Source organism: Garra rufa, chromosome 4 (assembly GCF_049309525.1).
Source record: "Garra rufa chromosome 4, GarRuf1.0, whole genome shotgun sequence".
Lineage (NCBI taxonomy): Eukaryota > Metazoa > Chordata > Actinopteri > Cypriniformes > Cyprinidae > Garra > Garra rufa.
The window spans coordinates 55,064,790-55,072,399 of NC_133364.1; positions in this window are offsets into that span (position 1 = coordinate 55,064,790).

Consider the following 7,610-nt stretch of genomic DNA (forward strand, 5'->3'; position numbering starts at 1 on the left):
GTGCGTGCTTACACTGATGATTCATTGCACACCATTATATCTTTCTGTAAACACCTTTACAAGCTTTCTGTAAACTGCCGTTTTAATTGCAAATACTCAATTAATCATTTCATAGTTAGCTACATATTTGCACAACTGGTGTGAAAAGCTATAAAAGACAGCTGGGAAGTCATTTGAATGTAGATGTATGGTTATGACTAATCTCACTTTGCTGGAAGATTCGACAAATCATGCAGTGCACAGAAAACATTTCAAAGAGTGCGCTGCCTGTTTAATGAGAGCACAGAATGGCTTCTCAGTCCATAATGCTTTCTTTGCATTGATTTTGTTGTGAGGACTTATTCATGCGATTTATAAAGGGAGATGTTGTCACCATATATGGTTCATTGGAGTCATTTCTGAATGCAAACAACCATGAATGTGAACGAGCATGATGCTTAAGAACATGTGGAATCTATCAACAATGAAGAAAGATCAAATAAGTTGAAAGGTTATGAGAGACAATTTTTTTTGGTTGGTCAAATCACAAGGTGCTAATGTGGCCCCAGAGCATATCTCTTGCTGACAAATAAATCTAATGAATAAACCTAATGAATAAATAAATAAATATGAAATTAAGCAAATATTAAATGGACATGAAAAGAAACAATTGTGGACATAAATGTAAAATATAATAAATCATAAATAATTCAAATTATAAATACTACAATTTGTAAATACTTGCAAAATAATAAATTTCTCATTTCTTTATATATTTTAAGATTTCTTTATATCAAGAGTAAAATTCTGAAAAGTTTTATTATGCATGTGTTTCCATGTAAATATCTATGCAGTATTTGAATAGTAGACACAGAAGCGCGTGAACAGGACTTTTATTTTGATTTGGTGGTGTGACATCATTATGCTGTGCCGCGCTCCTGCATTAGTGTTTCAGTTGAAGAAAGGTTTGTATTCTTCATTATTTAAAGTGTTTAAATTCATATAACGCGTTCAGTTTGTTTTATATTGTTTACAAGCCATTTAAACTTTATAATTAGTGCGTGTAACACTGTAATATTTTATCTGATAATGAACGTTAATAATTGTGAGTAAAGCTCATCCACACAGCGTCTGATTTCTCTCTCTGTAGTGATTCAGATCAGAAACACGAATAACAAACTCCGAGTCAATTGAGTCAGTTGATTCACAAAATGATTCACTGTTTCGAATCACCGATCGCTGAGAGACCAGGGGCCCGTTTCAGAAAGGAGGTTAAGTGAAAACTCTGAGTATGTTAACCCTGAAATGAGGGAAACTCTGGGTTTTCGGTTTCAGAATGGGAGGTATGTTAAACCTGAGAAAGCAGAGTAAGTCAAGCCCGTTTCTGAAAGAGAGGTAACTTATACTCAGAGTCAATTACCATGGCAACTTACTCTGTGAACCTAACCTGGTCGGGAGCAGGTTTTCTTCGGTAAACCCAGAGTTTCTTTCGGTCTCCTCCCCCTTTTTAAAGCGCAAGTGATGTTTAAATACATCATTCATTCATTTATGCTTCAAAAATGCTTTTCTTAATGAGTGTTTTGGAATGTAAATTTAGTGCATTTTACTTAAAACATGAAAAATAATCTTAATGCAACTGGAAACAAGATTATTTTTCTTACCCAATTGACAGATAATATGCAAAATAAGAAAAATACACTTAAAAGATTAAATAAACACCTTACACTGTACACTGTAAAAAAATATAAAAAATGAAATAAAGTGCAAAAACAATAATTTTACAGAGAGAAGTTTTTACAGAAAAAAGTTATTTTACAGATTTTTCGTTGTTTCAATTATGATATTTAACTTTAATTTTAAATTTTTTGTTTGGCAGACACAGCTTCCAGTCATTTGACCGTTTTTTTACGGGACCTTTTTTACAGTATAAAACCTTTATTTTACAAAATTTCCCTTGTTTCAGTTACAATATTTTACTTAACTTTGTGGGGTTTTTTTGGCAGCTGTATCTGCCAGTGGTTTGACTGTTTTTTTACAGTGTAAAACCCTTATTTGACAGATTTTACCTACATTACTGTTTTTTTTTTGTCCAAATTATTGTTTATGCAGTACATCACTGTGTTTTATACTGTATTGTTTTTGCAGTACATTACTGTGTATTTTATGTAGTATTATGGTTTATGCAGTACATTATTGAATGTTTTATACACATGCAGTACATTACTCTGTATTTTTGCAGTATTGTTTATGTAGTACATCACTGTATGCTTCATACAGTACATTACAGTTGTTCATGCAGTACAGTTTGTTCGTATATAACTGTAGTTTGCTGAGTGTTTTTATTAACATGCAAGTTCTCTACTTCTTCTGTTATTTGTAGACTTACACTTCAGAGATTCCCATTTCTGTGGCCACACCGAACAGGTGAGTTTTATTAGTTTGTTCGTATATAACTGATTTGTTGAGTGTTTTTATTAACATGCAAGTTCTCTAATTCTTCTGTTATTTGTAGACTTACACTTCAGAGATTCCCATTTCTGTGGCCACACCGAACAGGTGAGTTTTAGTTTGTTCGTATATAACTGATTTGTTGAGTGTTTTTATTAACATGCAAGTTCTCTAATTCTTCTGTTATTCGTAGACTTACACTTCAGAGATTCCTATTTCTGTGGCCCCACCGAACAGGTGAGTTTTATTAGTTTGTTCGTATATAACTGATTTGTTGAGTGTTTTTATTAACATGCAAGTTCTCTAATTCTTCTGTTATTCGTAGACTTACACTTCAGAGATTCCTATTTCTGTGGCCCCACCGAACAGGTGAGTTTTATTAGTTTGTTCGTATATAACTAGTTTGCTGAGTGTTTTTATTAACATGCAAGTTCTCTAATTCTTCTGTTATTTGTAGACTTACACTTCAGAGATTCCCATTTCTGTGGCCACACCGAACAGGTGAGTTTTATTAGTTTGTTCGTATATAACTATTTGCTGAGTGTTTTTATTAACATGCAAGTTCTCTAATTCTTCTGTTATTTGTAGACTTACACTTCAGAGATTCCTATTTCTGTGGCCACACCGAACAGGTGAGTTTTATTAGTTTGTTCGTATATAACTAGTTTGCTGAGTGTTTTTATTAACATGCAAGTTCTCTACTTCTTCTGTTATTTGTAGACTTACACTTCAGAGATTCCTATTTCTGTGGCCACACCGAACAGGTGAGTTTTATTAGTTTGTTCGTATATAACTGATTTGTTGAGTGTTTTTATTAACATGCAAGTTCTCTAATTCTTCTGTTATTTGTAGACTTACACTTCAGAGATTCCTATTTCTGTGGCCACACCGAACAGGTGAGTTTTATTAGTTTGTTCGTATATAACTAGTTTGCTGAGTGTTTTTATTAACATGCAAGTTCTCTAATTCTTCTGTTATTTGTAGACTTACACTTCAGAGATTCCCATTTCTGTGGCCACACCGAACAGGTGAGTTTTAGTTTGTTCGTATATAACTGATTTGTTGAGTGTTTTTATTAACATGCAAGTTCTCTAATTCTTCTGTTATTTGTAGACTTACACTTCAGAGATTCCTATTTCTGTGGCCACACCGAACAGGTGAGTTTTATTAGTTTGTTCGTATATAACTAGTTTGCTGAGTGTTTTTATTAACATGCAAGTTCTCTAATTCTTCTGTTATTCGTAGACTTACACTTCAGAGATTCCTATTTCTGTGGCCCCACCGAACAGGTGAGTTTTATTAGTTTGTTCGTATATAACAAGTTTGCTGAGTGTTTTTATTAACATGCAAGTTCTCTAATTCTTCTGTTATTTGTAGACTTACACTTCAGAGATTCCCATTTCTGTGGCCACACCGAACAGGTGAGTTTTATTAGTTTGTTCGTATATAACTGATTTGTTGAGTGTTTTTATTAACATGCAAGTTCTCTAATTCTTCTGTTATTTGTAGACTTACACTTCAGAGATTCCCATTTCTGTGGCCACACTGAACAGGTGAGTTTTATTAGTTTGTTCGTATATAACTGTAGTTTGCTGAGTGTTTTTATTAACATGCAAGTTCTCTAATTCTTCTGTTATTTGTAGACTTACACTTCAGAGATTCCCATTTCTGTGGCCACACCGAACAGGTGAGTTTTATTAGTTTGTTCGTATATAACTAGTTTGCTGAGTGTTTTTATTAACATGCAAGTTCTCTAATTCTTCTGTTATTTGTAGACTTACACTTCAGAGATTCCCATTTCTGTGGCCACACTGAACAGGGGCCCGTTTCAGAAAGGAGGTTAAGTGAAAACTCTGAGTATGTTAACCCTGAAATGAGGGAAACTCTGGGTTTTCGGTTTCAGAATGGGAGGTATGTTAAACCTGAGAAAGCAGAGTAAGTCAAGCCCGTTTCTGAAAGAGAGGTAACTTATACTCAGAGTCAATTACCATGGCAACTTACTCTGTGAACCTAACCTGGTCGGGAGCAGGTTTTCTTCGGTAAACCCAGAGTTTCTTTCGGTCTCCTCCCCCTTTTTAAAGCGCAAGTGATGTTTAAATACATCATTCATTCATTTATGCTTCAAAAATGCTTTTCTTAATGAGTGTTTTGGAATGTAAATTTAGTGCATTTTACTTAAAACATGAAAAATAATCTTAATGCAACTGGAAACAAGATTATTTTTCTTACCCAATTGACAGATAATATGCAAAATAAGAAAAATACACTTAAAAGATTAAATAAACACCTTACACTGTACACTGTAAAAAAATATAAAAAATGAAATAAAGTGCAAAAACAATAATTTTACAGAGAGAAGTTTTTACAGAAAAAAGTTATTTTACAGATTTTTCGTTGTTTCAATTATGATATTTAACTTTAATTTTAAATTTTTTGTTTGGCAGACACAGCTTCCAGTCATTTGACCGTTTTTTTACGGGACCTTTTTTACAGTATAAAACCTTTATTTTACAAAATTTCCCTTGTTTCAGTTACAATATTTTACTTAACTTTGTGGGGTTTTTTTGGCAGCTGTATCTGCCAGTGGTTTGACTGTTTTTTTACAGTGTAAAACCCTTATTTGACAGATTTTACCTACATTACTGTTTTTTTTTTGTCCAAATTATTGTTTATGCAGTACATCACTGTGTTTTATACTGTATTGTTTTTGCAGTACATTACTGTGTATTTTATGTAGTATTATGGTTTATGCAGTACATTATTGAATGTTTTATACACATGCAGTACATTACTCTGTATTTTTGCAGTATTGTTTATGTAGTACATCACTGTATGCTTCATACAGTACATTACAGTTGTTCATGCAGTACAGTTTGTTCGTATATAACTGTAGTTTGCTGAGTGTTTTTATTAACATGCAAGTTCTCTAATTCTTCTGTTATTTGTAGACTTACACTTCAGAGATTCCCATTTCTGTGGCCACACTGAACAGGTGAGTTTTATTAGTTTGTTCGTATATAACTGTAGTTTGCTGAGTGTTTTTATTAACATGCAAGTTCTCTAATTCTTCTGTTATTTGTAGACTTACACTTCAGAGATTCCCATTTCTGTGGCCACACTGAACAGGTGAGTTTTATTAGTTTGTTCGTATATAACTAGTTTGCTGAGTGTTTTTATTAACATGCAAGTTCTCTAATTCTTCTGTTATTTGTAGACTTACACTTCAGAGATTCCTATTTCTGTGGCCACACTGAACAGGTGAGTTTTATTAGTTTGTTCGTATATAACTAGTTTGCTGAGTGTTTTTATTAACATGCAAGTTCTCTAATTCTTCTGTTATTTGTAGACTTACACTTCAGAGATTCCTATTTCTGTGGCCACACTGAACAGGTGAGTTTTATTAGTTTGTTCGTATATAACTAGTTTGCTGAGTGTTTTTATTAACATGCAAGTTCTCTAATTCTTCTGTTATTTGTAGACTTACACTTCAGAGATTCCCATTTCTGTGGCCACACCGAACAGGTGAGTTTTATTAGTTTGTTCGTATATAACTAGTTTGCTGAGTGTTTTTATTAACATGCAAGTTCTCTACTTCTTCTGTTATTTGTAGACTTACACTTCAGAGATTCCTATTTCTGTGGCCACACCGAACAGGTGAGTTTTATTAGTTTGTTCGTATATAACTAGTTTGCTGAGTGTTTTTATTAACATGCAAGTTCTCTAATTCTTCTGTTATTTGTAGACTTACACTTCAGAGATTCCCATTTCTGTGGCCACACCGAACAGGTGAGTTTTATTAGTTTGTTCGTATATAACTAGTTTGCTGAGTGTTTTTATTAACATGCAAGTTCTCTAATTCTTCTGTTATTTGTAGACTTACACTTCAGAGATTCCCATTTCTGTGGCCACACTGAACAGGTGAGTTTTATTAGTTTGTTCGTATATAACTAGTTTGCTGAGTGTTTTTATTAACATGCAAGTTCTCTAATTCTTCTGTTATTTGCAGACTTACACTTCAGAGATTTGCATTGGAAGTGACCTTGGAGGTGATCAGTGTTCTTTAAAGGTGCATGGACTGAAAAATAGACTTATTCGCAAAACTGTGTAGTGTGCTAACTGAAACGTATACGATGGGCACCTTTTTGTTTTGCATTATTTGACTTATGAATTTCTGGTTATTGTGTTTTAAAACAATGAATGATCAATTAATTTTGTCTTGACATTGGTTACATTATGTAGTACCAGTTGGATCTAGTTGAATTTCAGACACCTTTATACTGTTTATACAGTATTATTGTTCATGCAGTACATTACTGTTTTTTTTTTGTCCAAATTATTGTTTATGCAGTACATCACTGTGTTTTATACTGTATTGTTTTTGCAGTACATTACTGTGTATTTTATGTAGTATTATGGTTTATGCAGTACATTATTGAATGTTTTATACACATGCAGTACATTACTCTGTATTTTTGCAGTATTGTTTATGTAGTACATCACTGTATGCTTCATACAGTACATTACAGTTGTTCATGCAGTACATTACTCTTATGCTGTATTATTGTGTATGCAGTACATTACTCTGTATTTTATGCAGTTTTATATTAATACAGCATAAAATAGAGTAATAAATGGCATGAACAACGGTAATGTACTGTATGAAGCATACAGTGATGTACTGCATAATAATACTGCAAAATGTACTGCATGAACAATAGTGTATAAAACATACAATAATGTACTGCATAAACACCACTATGCTTCATACAGTATTGTTGTTAATTGATCTTGCAGTGGAATAATAATAATAAAAATAAATTTCAAATGTTTTTGTCCTTAGTTATTCTTATTTAGAACAACTTGACAATTTAAGTTCATTAAACTTAAGTTATGTTCATTGCACTTATTTTATAAAGTCATGTCAACTTTATTCTTAGTTAAGACAACTTGACAATTTAAGTTCACTAAACTTAAATTGTTCATTGCACTTATTTTATAAAGTCACGTCAACTTCATTTTTAGTTAAGACAACTTCAAATTTTAAGTTCATTGAACTTAAATTATGTTTATTGAACTCATTTTATTAAGTCATGTAAACTTCATTTTTAGTTAAGACAACTTCACAATTTAAGTTCACACAACTTAACATTTTAAGGCAGCACGAACACTTTTTTAAGTTGAAA